Raw genomic sequence first — 13,521 nt, 5'->3', positions numbered from 1 at the left:
ATTTTTTTATTACATTTTCAATTTCACTCATTGTAATTGGGGTGTTTAGAATTTCTATGTCTTCTTCGTTTAACTTTGGCAATTCATATGTATCTAGGAACCTGCCCATTTCTTCTGTGCTTTCCATTTTTTTAGAGTACAGGTTCTCGAAGTAGGTATTGATGATTATCTGGATTTCTGCTGGGTCTATTGTTACTTCACCTTTTTTATTCTTAATTGCATGGAGTTGAGCCTTTTCTTTCCTTTTTTTGATAAGGTTGTCTAAAGGTTTATCGATTTTATTTATTCTTTCGAGCTTGGAAACAGCCCAAGTGCCCATCAACTGGAAACTGGATAAAGAAGATGTAGGGTTTTTTTTAAATAAAATGAAGTACTACTCAGCCACAAAGAATGAGAAACTAGAGTCATTTATAGCTAAATGGATGCATATTGAGGCCATACTCTTAAGGGAAATAAATAGGACACACATGTGTAAATACCGAATAAATTCTCTAGTGTGAGAAACTGAAAGTATAAATAAGGATTGAAATGATTAATAAAGAATCATTGTTTCTTTGAAATAGGAAAAGTTCCAAAGGGGTACTGGTGGTGGGAAGGGAAGGGGAAAGGAAAAATTACGAGAAAAGAAAACAAAAAATGAAAATGATGTCTATGTAAATAGGGAAGGGCACACAGGTAATGGGGAAAAAATAAAAACCAAGATACATCATGTACAGGTAGAAGCACCCAATGATAAATGTAAACGTATTGTATACCTGAAATGTACCAATAAAAGAATTTAAGGAGAAAAACCAAAAAAAGAAAAAAACTCAAAGGGCGGTGTGGCGGTGTGTAACTGAGGTTTGAACCCGTGGTGGCGGCAGTGCTCGCGGAGCGGCCTGGCCTGGCAAGGGTGCCTGAGCCGGGCCTCGCACGGAGGTGCTGAGCTGGCTGGGCGGTGAGGCCTCCCCAAGCTGGCGGCCGCCGTGCCCTCGATGCTGCTGCGGCCACCGCGAAATAGAGCCGAGGCTGAGCCTGGGCCGCGGGCGTCGTAAGAGGCCGAGGAGCCCGAGTGCCCGCACAGATAGATGCAGCTCCTTGAGTATGGACGCCCTGGAGGAGGAGAACTTGGCGCTGTCCTTCTCCTCTGCCTCGGATGCAGAATTTGATGCTGTGGTTGGATATTTAGAGGACATTATCATGGATGCTGAGTCCCAGTTACTACAGAGAAATTTCATGGACAAGTACTACCAGGAGTTTGAAGACACAGAGGAGAATAAACTCACCTACACACCCATTTTTAATGAATATATTTCTCTAGTGGAGAAGGACATTGAGAAACAGCTACTGGAGTAGATCCCAGGGTTCAGCATGGAGGCCTTCACTACAAAGCTATAGCACTGTAAAGATGAAGTGGCTGGTGACATCATTGACATGCTGCTCACATTTACAGATTTTCTGGGTTTTAAAGAAATGTTTCTAGACTACAGAGCAGAAAAGGAAGGCTGGGGGCTGGATTTAAGCAGTGGCTTGGTAGTGACATCGTTGTGCAAATCATCTACAATGCCAGCTTCCCAGAACAATCTGCAGCACTAGGTAATGAATGGGATCATTCTGGATGTCAGCAGCTAAACAGCTCAGAGACCTCAGCTAAAGACAACCGAAGAGTGCATTTTGGAAAGACTGTACTGCAGCCCTTCATTCATGTTAATTATTAGTGGGTCAAAAACTTGACCTGGTCCTCCTAGCCTCATTTCTCCTGAATCACCTTCCTGTATTTAGTAACCCTAGTGCTTCTCTCCTATGGACACTTCATTCAGGTGCTTCTGAGTCAGGCTCTAGGGCAACCCCATGCCAGCCATCCCCAGCCTCCCCTGAGTGTACGCCAGTGTGGCTGTCAGCAGTGTACAGGAGCCCACTGTCACCAACCCTCTGTCCCTACAGGCTTTGCATGAGTCCTTTGGTGTATTCATAGCTCTTTTCTACATAGGTCAGGGTTTCAAACCTTAAGCTTCAGTGGGGTTTTTGTTAGGGAGTATTATTCCAGGGAGTCACTCGCCTGAGCCAACCAGCCAGCCTGAGATCTCAGAATCTCCTATGATCCCTGACCTGGCTGGAGGAAGTGAGCGAGAAAGATGCCCTTTACCTTAAAGCCCCATCAAAAATCCACTCCTGTCTCACGTCTGCAGTTCTTGTAACACCCTCTTCTGCTGGTCCTGATGTAGTCTCCCTGTTTCTAAAAGTCTCTTTTTAAACATTATTTTCAAGAAAATATTTTTATAGATGAATACTCAGGCTAACCTAGTGGATATGATCTTGGAACTTCCATGATTACCCACTTAAAGATCAAAGTATTATATGCTGTGCGCTCTGTAGTTGTCAGTGCTATGAAGGCAAAAGTACTTTCTGCATTGCTGTGGATGCATGTGCTGCAAATAGGCTAAAGCTATCTTTCTATTGTAGTAAACTAATGCTATCCTGCTGTTGAAGCATGTTAAGAGTGTTTCTGCGCTCTTGCTTGTATCTTTTCTGTCCAAGCCACTCTGTTGGGTTTCTGTTGGAATAGGTACAGACTGCAATTTCTTCTTCCTGTCCAGACCTGTCCTGACAACATGGTGCTCCTTGTCCAGCTCAGCAAGAGTTGGAGCAGTGGACCTCCGCTGGTCACCTGTCAGCTCTGACTTAGCACAGTGTTTGGTAGATCATTGTCAACGGAGAAATAAGTCACATCTCTCCAAAGAAGACAAACGGTTCAATTCCTAATGTGTACTTTTGATTTCATTTTTTATAGTGAAAATAAGAATCTGTCCTTTTCACTTCATTTGACCATTCTGATTTTAAAGGATAAGCTATAAGCTATGTGTTTTTCTGTACTAATGCATTGCTTACTTTTGTATCATGAGTAAAATTTGAGGTATTTTGTAAGAAAAAAAGAAAAAAGAAACTCAAACAGCAAATAAGGAGCATAATGGAGGATAGATATTGGGAAGTAGGAAGAACACATTCAAATGGGAAGAGGAACAAGGGAGGAGGGAGGGGGACGGTAAGGAAGGGAAAAGGGAAAAAAGAGAATGGAAGAAAAAAATGACAACAAAGTTTTTGTAAATGGGGAGGAAAAGAAAGGTTGAAGGGAGGGGAGGTGAATGGGGAAAAAAGGAAGATATATTATGTATAGGTACAAATTTCCTAAGATGAATATGATCAAAATATATGATCAATATGTACTTATAAAAAATAAAGTTAAAAAATAAATATCAAAAAAAGGAGAAGAAATTCTAGAGAGAAAGAAAAAGTAATACAATTAAAACCATTTGATTATCTTGGGGGTAAAATAATTTTATTTATTGCATTATCTTATCTGAATTTTGTGGCAAAAAATGTGGCATCAAAATTATACAAATCTGTAAATAGTTTGTAATGACCTCTTAACTGTTTCTGCTATTTTGTTTTAGTATCGTTTCAGGTGTAATATTTAATTATTATTCTAGGTTGTGGCTTGGTAGGATATAGGTCATCATGGTATAAATTTAATGAAATCCAGAATTTTAAGAGAAAATAAAACATCAACTAATTGTAAATAGTTGATATTTATAGAACACTCTACTCAACAATAGCAGAATGTATTTACCAATATAGATATCATCTCAGGTCTTACACCAAACTACAGCATATTAAAAAATAATTGAAGCACTGAGCTAAAGCCCTGGTCAGGTTTCCTAATTTCTTTTTTGTTTTTTTGCTTAAATTCTTGTATTGGTACATTTCAGGTATACAATATGTATATTATTTTACCTCAGAAGTAATTCAAATGTTGACACAGTATGCACAGGTCTTTGAAATAACAAGTTAAAGTAGCAATATAAGTATATTTATGTATTCACTGTACATAAATTGTGAAAGGAATGTGTACTTGCAAGATATCCAGATATATATTTAGTTTTTTTCTGTACTAAAAGATAATCTGTTTAAAACAAATAGCCCTAGGGCCGGGGATTTAGCTCAGTGGTTTCGCCGCCTGCTGAGCAAGCCAGCGCAAGGACCCGAGTTCGATCCTCGGTACCAAAAATAAATAAATAAATAAATAAGTAAATGGCCCTAAAACCTTTAAAAAATAATTGAAATTGTACAAAATATGGTCTCTGCCCACAAATGATTTAAACAGGAAAACAATAAGAGAAATATATCAAGAAAAATCTCCAATCACTTGGAAATTAAACAATATACTCATAAATAATCCATGGATGAAAGAGGAAATTGCAAAGAAAATTAGAAAATATTTGCAATGGAATTAAAAAATACAACAAATCCAAAACCAGAAGGTAACAAGTATTGGCAAAGACATGCAAATAATAAGCAACTTTATACATGGTTAGTGGGAATCTAAAATATTTCAGCCATTGTTGAAATCAATATGGAATTTCCTCAAATAATGAAAAATACAACTATCATATGATCGAGCAATCTCACTTCTGCGTACATATACAAAAGAATTGAAATTAGGATCAAAAGACAAACACCCTCTTTGTACCACTATTTATAATAGCTAAGATATAGAAACAACTCAAGGGTCCACTGACAGACAGATGGATAATAAAAATTGTGGTACACCAATGCAATGAGCTATTAGTCAGCTTTAAAAAGAAAACCCTGCTGCTTTCAGTAACATAGATGAATCTGGAGGACAACATGCTAAGTGAAGTAAAACAGGCACAGAGAGAAAAATACTGCATGTTCTAAAATATATGTGGAAACTTTAGAAAGTTGATCCCATAGAAGTCGAAAGTAGGATAGTGGTTACCAAAAGCCAGGGAGAATAGGGAGTAGAGGGGATGAGGAGAAGTTGATCAATGGGTACAATGTTGCACTTAGATAAGAGGAAGAAGATCTGGTGTTTTATGGCACAGTAAGGTCAGTATAGTCAATAATAATGTTTTATATACTTTAAAATCACTAGAAGAGAAGATTTTTAATTTTGTAGTACAAAAATGGTAAATGTTAATAAGATAATTACACTGATTTGGTCATTACACCATGTAATGATGTCCGTCAAAATATCACACTATATCACATAAATATGTACATTTGCTACATGTGAATCAAAAAATGTGAAAATAAAAAGAATGAAATTCAGTCATATGCTATAACTTCTATGAACCTTGAGAGCATTGTGCTAAGTGAAATAAACCAGTAACTGAATAAATACTGCATTATTGTACTTAGATATTTGACATAGTTGAACGTGTAGAAGTAGGTAACAGTAGTGGTTGCCAGGGGCTGGCGGAGGGATAAAGTGAAAGTTATTGTTTAATGGGTATAAAATTTCAGTTATAATAGGTGAATAATTTCTAGAGATCTGCTGTTTAATATAGTGCTTTTAGTTAACAGTACAGCACTGTGAATTTCACTTTTAAGAGAGATATCATGTTAAGTGTTCTTACTTCCAAAATAGAAAAATAGAAAAAAACAAAAACAAAAACCAACAAAAACCAGACACAGAGAAACTTTAGGAGATGGTGAATATATCTATTACCTTCTTTGCAGTGGTGGTATCACAAGAGTCTACGTGTGTCCAAACCCATCAAATTGCACATATTAAATATTTATAGTTCTTTACATGTTATTTATACCTCAATAAAGCTGTTAAAATAAAATTTAAAAAATTAAATTAAGTAGAAGGAATAGAGAAAGGAAAGAAAAAAGGAAGAAAAGAAGGACATACACATTATAAAAGAAAAAAACGATTTGATGCTAAGAATGTGGCTCAGTGCTAGAGCACCTGCCTAGGCATAGGTTCGATCCCCAGAACCACAACAAAAGAAAAAACAAGGAATTCTCCCAACTTATTGTATGCTTTTCTGTTTAGAAAATCCTAGGTAATGTTAAAAGACATTCTAGAACAAATAAATGAATCTAGGAGGATCAAAGGATACAAGGTCAACGCACAAATTTTAATTGAATTTCTAAATATGAGTAAGGAAAACTGAGAATCAGAATTATAAAAATATATATGTTAAGCATCAGTATTATAAAATTTATGCAGGATCTATAAGTAGGAAACTACAAAATGATGAAGAAAGATATGAAAGAGGACCTATATAGATTGCAAAACATACTGAAAATGAATTGGAGGATTCAACATATTAAAGGTGTTTATTAAAGGTTCTTTCTAATGTATTCTATAGATTTAATGCAATGATAATAAAAATTTTGTTCTTATGCCTGCTTTAGACAACAGAAATTTCTAAAGCTCTCAATTCTAAACTTTTTAAGACAGGATAGACAAATAAATTATCTAAAACATTTTTTAAAAAGAACAAAGTTGGAAAACTCATATAAGTCAGTTGTAAAATTTACTGTAAAAGTACAGTAGTGAATACAGTGCAGAATTGGCAAAGGAATAAATACTTAAATCAATGGAATAGAATAGAAACTTCAGAAATAGACTTACACAAGTATATATTTAATACACACATAGGCATTTGATCTTGGAAAAATGTGGAAAGCAATTCATTGGAGAAAGAGTAGTCTTCTCTACAAATATATCAAGCATTCATGCATATGCAAAAGCCTAAAAATAAACCGTGACTTCACTCTTGCACCTTATACAAACAGTTCAAAATAGTACAGAGACATAAGTATAAAACTGTAAGAAAACACAAGAGAAAATCTATATAACCTGAGCCTAGGCCAAAAGTCCTTTAAAATGATACCAAAAGTGCAACACATAAAAGAAAAATAACAGAATAAATAGTTTTTATAAAAATTAAGGACTTTTTCTCTGTCAAAGGCACTGTCATGAAATGAAAGATAAGCTACAGAGTTATAGAAAATATTGGGAATATATCCAACAAAGGATTTAAGCCAGAATATATAAATAACTGAAAACACAATACCAAAAAGCAATAATAATCCAATTAGAAAAGGGGCCAAAGGTATGGACAGGTATTTTCACTGAAGAAGATATACAGATGGCAAATATCTACAGGAAAGGTATTCAACATGACTTTGCCATTATTTGAATTTAAATTAAAACCAATACTACTGTACAACTATTGGAATATCTTTAAAAAATAGTGGAGTACAAGCGTGGTGAGGATGTGGAGCAACTAGGACTCTTCTGCATTACGGTTGGGGACACAAAATGGTAAACCACACACAAAAAACCCCAAAGATCTAAAGTTTCTAGCCACGTTAAAAATGCACTTACCATATGCCTATGAAATTGCACTTTTGGACATTTTTTTCCTAGAGAAATGAAAACATACATTGTACTTAGGGAAAAACCTGGACAGAACTGTTAACAGCATTTTTGTTCATAATACTGAAAACTTGGAAATAACCTAAATGTCCCACATGGACATTTGGGTCAATGATTAAAACAACCTGTGGTATAAGCTTGCAATGGAATACTACTCAGCAAAAATGTTCCCAGCTTTGGAGTCTCTCAAAGTCTCAGACAAGCACATGCAAATATAAGGATATGCAGACATCAAATAAATGCATTCAACTTGCTCATTAGCTCAGGAAAAGTCAAGGTGACTGTGATTGTCATGTTGTGGGTGAAGCTTTCTAGCGGTAAAACAGAATAGGTAGGAAAATAACAAAACATGAGTCAGGAAAGCAGTCCTTGGGCATTTATAAAATGCTTTCTGAGCTATTCAGCCCACTACCATAGCAATGGGGGCTGCTAAGCTTAAATGTTGTTGTACAAGGAAATGTGCAAGTGGTTACAATAGAAAACCAGGTACCAGTCATGCAGGGGTTATAGATTAAGGGAATTCATAACAAATTGAGTATAAATAGCCTATCATATATAAAATCATATTTTCTCACTGACTTCCATTATGACCAGAGATATGTAGGATTTTTATTTCAGCCCATCTAAAATAAACTTCACATTCAGGATGGGAATTGTTGATTCAAAAAGCATGCTGACTTTGTTGCTGTCTGTGAGCTTTAAGTCCCTCATAATCTCTGTCATAAACAAGTCAAATGGCCAATCAAGCCACTTAAATTTTCAGGCTCTTTTGGCATCATATGAATGCTATACTGCCAAGCTCATTCCCGTTTGGTAGCAGATTCCCTGATCTCTGGTCACAAACATGTAGCAGGAAAAGCACATGGTTCTGGAAACAGGCCTAAGCGATTAGAATTCCAGTAGTACTATAGCTTCACCACCATACCATCTGGATCCTTATGATTTACCCTCTCTGAGCCTCAATCTCCTGCTTAATGGGCTTTGTTCCATGAAATCATGATATATAAGAAACCAGCTATGCCACTGTAAACAATAATACAAGTCTATATAAATATGAGTCACGAAAAGATTTCTGAGACTCAACAGAGATAGTAGACAAGGCCCCTATTTGACATTATAATAACAAAGCTTTGAATACCCCTCTTACATTCAAGCAAATCATTAATTATTAATTAGTAGTGTATTAAAAGCAATGACTGATACTAAATATGTTGCTTCACTGAACCTCATAAAATACACAAATCATCCACGTTAAAGGAATATATACAAAATGTTATTTTTAAAATGAACTTGCCTAGGGATACCTCAAATGTTTGACACACATTTTATTTGAACAGGAAGAAAAGAATAATGAATGGAATTCTGAAAAAAAAAAGCCTATCCAAACTTTGTTCTTTAGATCTTTGGATCTGGCTTGGGATGAACAAGTGTAGAACCAGAAAACACTCTCTCTTCTCAGGAAGTAACCAGATGAAGATGGTGGGATGGTGGCAGGTGGGGCTCTAGCACAGTCTGAGAAAAGTCATATTGGAGTTTGTGAAATCAGGGAGTTCAAAGCTGAAAATCATGTTTCAGAGAAGGTCATCTTGATCTAAGAAGGAATGTTGGCCAAGTGAACACAAGTGAGAATTGAAAAAGGGGAGAAGGAGCAGAAGAGCTGGGGGGACTGCTAGGCTGAAAGTCCTAATATAGACTTTTCCTCAACCAAATGCTAATTGAGTCTCCAGGACTTGTGACCATGGAGAATAAAGGGTCCAGATAGAGACATAGTCATCATAGGCCATGGATGCTAAAAGAAAGAACTCTATAATTCACAAAATGCTAAGGAAGCTAATTTCTGTTTCAGGACCTCAGCAAGAGAAGGGTAGCACTGAGCTTGAACAACATCTTTTCTAGGACTCTGAGCTTGGAGAAAGTGAGTGGCAGAAATATAGGCAGGACCAACAGATAAATTGAGACTGAACTCAGTGAGGAAGACTGTCCCCATGTCCCCCATCGTGATGACATCATGATACAAGAGGATGAACAGTTAGAAGACAGGGGGCATAAACTAAAGATACTTCTGAGGGGACCAGCCATCTCTTGGAGAAGGAATTTTTCCACAACACTAAGATTTTTCTCCAATGATTTCCAAGTGGCATCTGGGAGGGAACTCTGAAAGCACAGACTCAGGAGTCTGGACAGTAATCTAATCTGACAGATCTTCTGAGTTATTAGGCTGTGTTCCATTGGTGAGGGTCTTAGCTTGTAATTGTCAATACTGATTCTAATGTTTCTGTTCAATTTCAATGATCTTTGATGGCATAGGAATGGTTTTGATCTCTGTATTTGTTTACATTGATGGATCATTTTAATTCTTCCTGGGAAGGGCTGGTCAACAAACTATGGGGGATGACAGTGACACTGAGTGACACAGAGAGAAGGGTACAGAGCCCATGAGGCTGTACAGAGACCAGGTTACTGCATCCTCTACTCTTACCTTTCTTCCTTGCTGTAACTTCCGTCTGCCCATAGATAGCAAAAAAGCAGTTGGTTCCAAATTTGCTATAGCTTTCATGTAACAATCCAAACCCAAAGGATAAGGATACTCAAACTCAAAGTTTTACTTCTATTTCCCAGTTCTGAAGCACAGTTCTCAGTGTCATTTTCTTCTCAATATCTTCTGATGGTTCCTCACTCTTACAGGATCAAGTTTCAATTTCACAGCCTGACATTGAAGCCTTTCTTGCCACAGACCTTTCCAAATTATTTTCAGCCTTGACATTGCCCATATTTACAAATCTACCGTGGGGATTTTAGCAAAATAATTGCATTGTCCCTGTGTGAGGTGTAATGATTAAGACACGAGAAATGAGAAAATCCACCATCCTAACTTTGTTCCCTGGCCCCTAGAGTAAGTGTTGGAGAGTAAAGTCTTGTAGGAGAAAGGGAGAGCAGGATACTAACTGATAATGCAGTCTCCTGGTGATCAGATTGGGACATCGGGCCAATGATAGTGTTACAATGAGTCTGCCTGAGTGTAGGTGAGGTTTTTTTTAAACTCAACTATTTTTTAAAAAATTCTTTTATTGGTACATTTTAGGTATACAATATGTTTACATTTATCATCGGGTGCTTGTACCTGTACATGATGTATCTTGGTTCTTATTTTTTCCACATTACCTGTGCACCCTTCACCCCCTCCACACTTCCCTATTTACATAGACTTCATTTCCATTTTTTTTCTTTTCTCATAATTTTTCCTTTAGATTCTTTCTTGCTCCTTTCCCTCCCACCATCCCTACCCCTTTGGAACTTTTCCTATTTAAAATTATCAATTATTCATTTTAATCCTTTTAATCCTTATTTACACTTTCAGTTTCTCACATTAGAGAAACTATTCGGTATTTACACATGTGTGTCCTATTTCACTTAAGAGTATGGCCTTGATATGTATCCATTTAGCTATAAATGACTCTGGTTTCTCATTCTTTAGGGCTGAGTAGTACTCCATTTTATAAAAAACAACCCACATCTTCTTTATCCAGTTTCCAGTTGATGGATACTTGGGCTGTTTCCAAGCTTTAGCTATTACAAACTGTACCGCTATAAACATGGGTGCACATATATTGCTGTGGTATGATTCTTCTAATTCTTTTGGGAAGATACTCAGCAGGGGAATAGCTGGGTCAAATGGGACCTCTAGCCCTAGTCCTTTGAGGTACCTGCATACTGATTTCCACAGTGGTTGCACCAGTCTGCACTCCCACCAACAATGGAGAAGGATTCCTTTCTCCCCACACCCCTGCCAGCGTCTGTTATTGGTTGATTTCTTGATAGCAGCCATTCTTTGTGGGGTGAGGTGGAATCTCAGTGTTGTTTTCATCTACATCTCTCGAATGACCAGTGATGTTGAACATTTTTTCATATATTAATTTGCTGCTTTTACTTCTTTGTCTGAGAAATGTCTGTTTATTTCAGATGCCCATTTTTGAATTGGGTCTTTGAATTTGGGGGGTCTGATTTTTTTCAGGTCTTTATATATTCTAGAGAGTAGACCTTTGTCTGAGGTACAACTGCTAAGACGTTTTTTCCCACATTGTAGGCTGTCTCTTAGCTTTGTTGGTGGTTTCTCTTGCAGTGCAGAAGCTTTTGAATAAGATGAGATCCCAGTTGTTGATTCTTTGTGCTAGTTCCCGTGCTACTGAGGTTTTATTCATAAAGTCTTTTCCTATGCCAGTGCCTTCAAGAGTTCTACCTAACTTATCTTCCAGAAAGTTTAGTGTTTCTGTCTTAATATTTAGATCTTTAATCTACTTTGATCTTAGTTTAGTGGATGGTGATAGGTATGGGTGTAGTTTTAATCTTTGGCAGGTTGAAATCCAGGTTTTACAACACTATTTGTTAAATAGGCTATCTTTCCTCCAGTGAGGGTGGTTGGCTTCTTTGTGAAGAACGAGGTGGCTGAGTGTGTCTGGAGTTGTTTCTGCATCTTCTAATCTATTCCACTGATCCTCAGGTCTGTTTCTTTGCCAGTACCATGCTGTTTTTATCACAATAGCTTTGTAGTATTTAAACTCAACTATTAAGGATGTTCCGAATTGTACTCTCTGAGCCAATTTTAGTCCCTGTGTCCCTATGCTGTCTGTATTAGCCCATTGTCTGTTACTGGAATACCTGAGGCATGCTACTTACAAAGAAAAGAGGGTTATTTAGTTCTGAGTTTAAAAACTGAACTCCAAACGGCATAAACACTATAGTAGGAGAAAAGAAGATTAGGGAGCTACTTCTGGCATAGCAGTTCTGATGAAGACCCTTTAGCTGGGTCTTATCAGAGCAGATGCCATCTCAATGACCAGAGCATTGGTGAGAAGGATAGGTCACATGGTTATTCAGGAAGCTAAGGTGTGGCCAGGGGCCAGTCATGTGACCTTCCACCAGGGCTTACCTTTCTACAGGCCCTACTACTCTTAACACCTTTATTCTATGTACCAATCTTCCAACATAGGAACTTTGGCGACACACTCAAAATTCAGCACTGACCAATTAAATTATGTGTGTTTTCCTTTCTCTTCCTCCCAACTGTCCGAGTTTTTCCTCCTGTAAGTTCCAGCTCAAAATGCTCTTCTGCAGAGAAAGCTCTGATTGACGTCCTCTCAGCATTTCTGCTCTCCTTTCCTTGATGCATCTGGAGTTTAACAATCATGAGAATGTTGCCTCCAATGAGTAACTGAACTCAGGCCCACAGCTGCATCTCCAGTCCCTCAAAGTAGATTTCCATCATACTTTCAGTCCTTTCTTCATCCAGTTGCAGTCTCAAAAATACATAACTCCATTTCCTCTAGAAGCTTCTACTTCTCGCACCGTTTTGTTCAGTCTTTTGCTGGCCCCTCTTCTTCTGTTTTTAATTGCCTGTATTCTTTCACTCACTCATTTGTACATTAATTTAATTCACAATTATACTGGTGGTGCCTCTGATATATGTCATGACACAGCCTTTTACTTTTTTTTCCCCTCCTCCCTCTCTTCTCTTCTCTTCCCTTGTTTTCTTTTGTCTTCGCTTTCTAAAACATACTCAGTCTCAATCTTCTCTCCTACCAAGTGGAAAGAGCTGATGAACCCAGGTCCCTTTAATCCAAATATTTCCCATCACTTTTACTTGTGTTTCTAGCTGCTTCCTGAACATTCTCTTCTGAATATAAAGTCGTGTGGAAATCAGTGTATTCCAATCCAAGCATCACCTAGCTCCTTCAACCTGGCCTTTCCCCTGAATGGGAATATCTAAAGCTGTTGCCACTTCCTTTCTCTTTCTTCTCAACTCCCACCAGTTCATCTTCCACTTGCTCTTAGAACTATCTAGTTACATAAATTTGACCATGCAGTCCCCCGGCTTTAGAAATGTTTATAATTCTTCACTGTATACAGTATAAAGTCCACCTCATTTGGCATAGCATTTTCAGGCTAACACAATCTTGGCCCAAATCAACTTTCCAGATACTCTTCCCATCATTCTCTCTGTATGTACTACCCTTCAGCTCCACCTATACTGAAGTTCTCCAGCACATGAATATATAATGTAATATAAAAACCACTATTTAATCCAGTCTTAAGTTATTTATAAGCATCGTGGGGGCAAGGATGATGTATTATTTACCTTGTTAGCTCCAGTGCTTGCCATAAATACATCTTAATAAATATTATATAAAGTCATCAGATAACAACCCAGGTTTGAATTTTATTTCTGCCACTTCTGAGGAATATGACTTTTAGCCAGTCCTGAGCCTTCCTCATCTGTGAGTTGGGCA

The 13,521-nt window shown here is 37.4% G+C and overlaps 1 pseudogene; it reads left to right on the top strand.

Annotated features, from left to right (window-relative positions):
- The first annotated feature begins 1,071 nt into the window (after nucleotides 1-1,071).
- Nucleotides 1,072-1,607, top strand: LOC101707161 (ADP-ribosylation factor-like protein 2-binding protein pseudogene; annotated as a pseudogene).
- Nucleotides 1,608-13,521: the final 11,914 nt, after the last annotated feature.

The sequence above is a fragment of the Heterocephalus glaber genome, unplaced genomic scaffold (genome assembly GCF_053883595.1).
Source record: "Heterocephalus glaber isolate CG9 unplaced genomic scaffold, H.glaber_assembly_v1.0 deba00001729, whole genome shotgun sequence".
Taxonomy (NCBI): domain Eukaryota; kingdom Metazoa; phylum Chordata; class Mammalia; order Rodentia; family Bathyergidae; genus Heterocephalus; species Heterocephalus glaber.
Note: the sequence above shows the minus strand (reverse complement) of the source record. Positions and strands in the feature narration are given on the sequence as shown.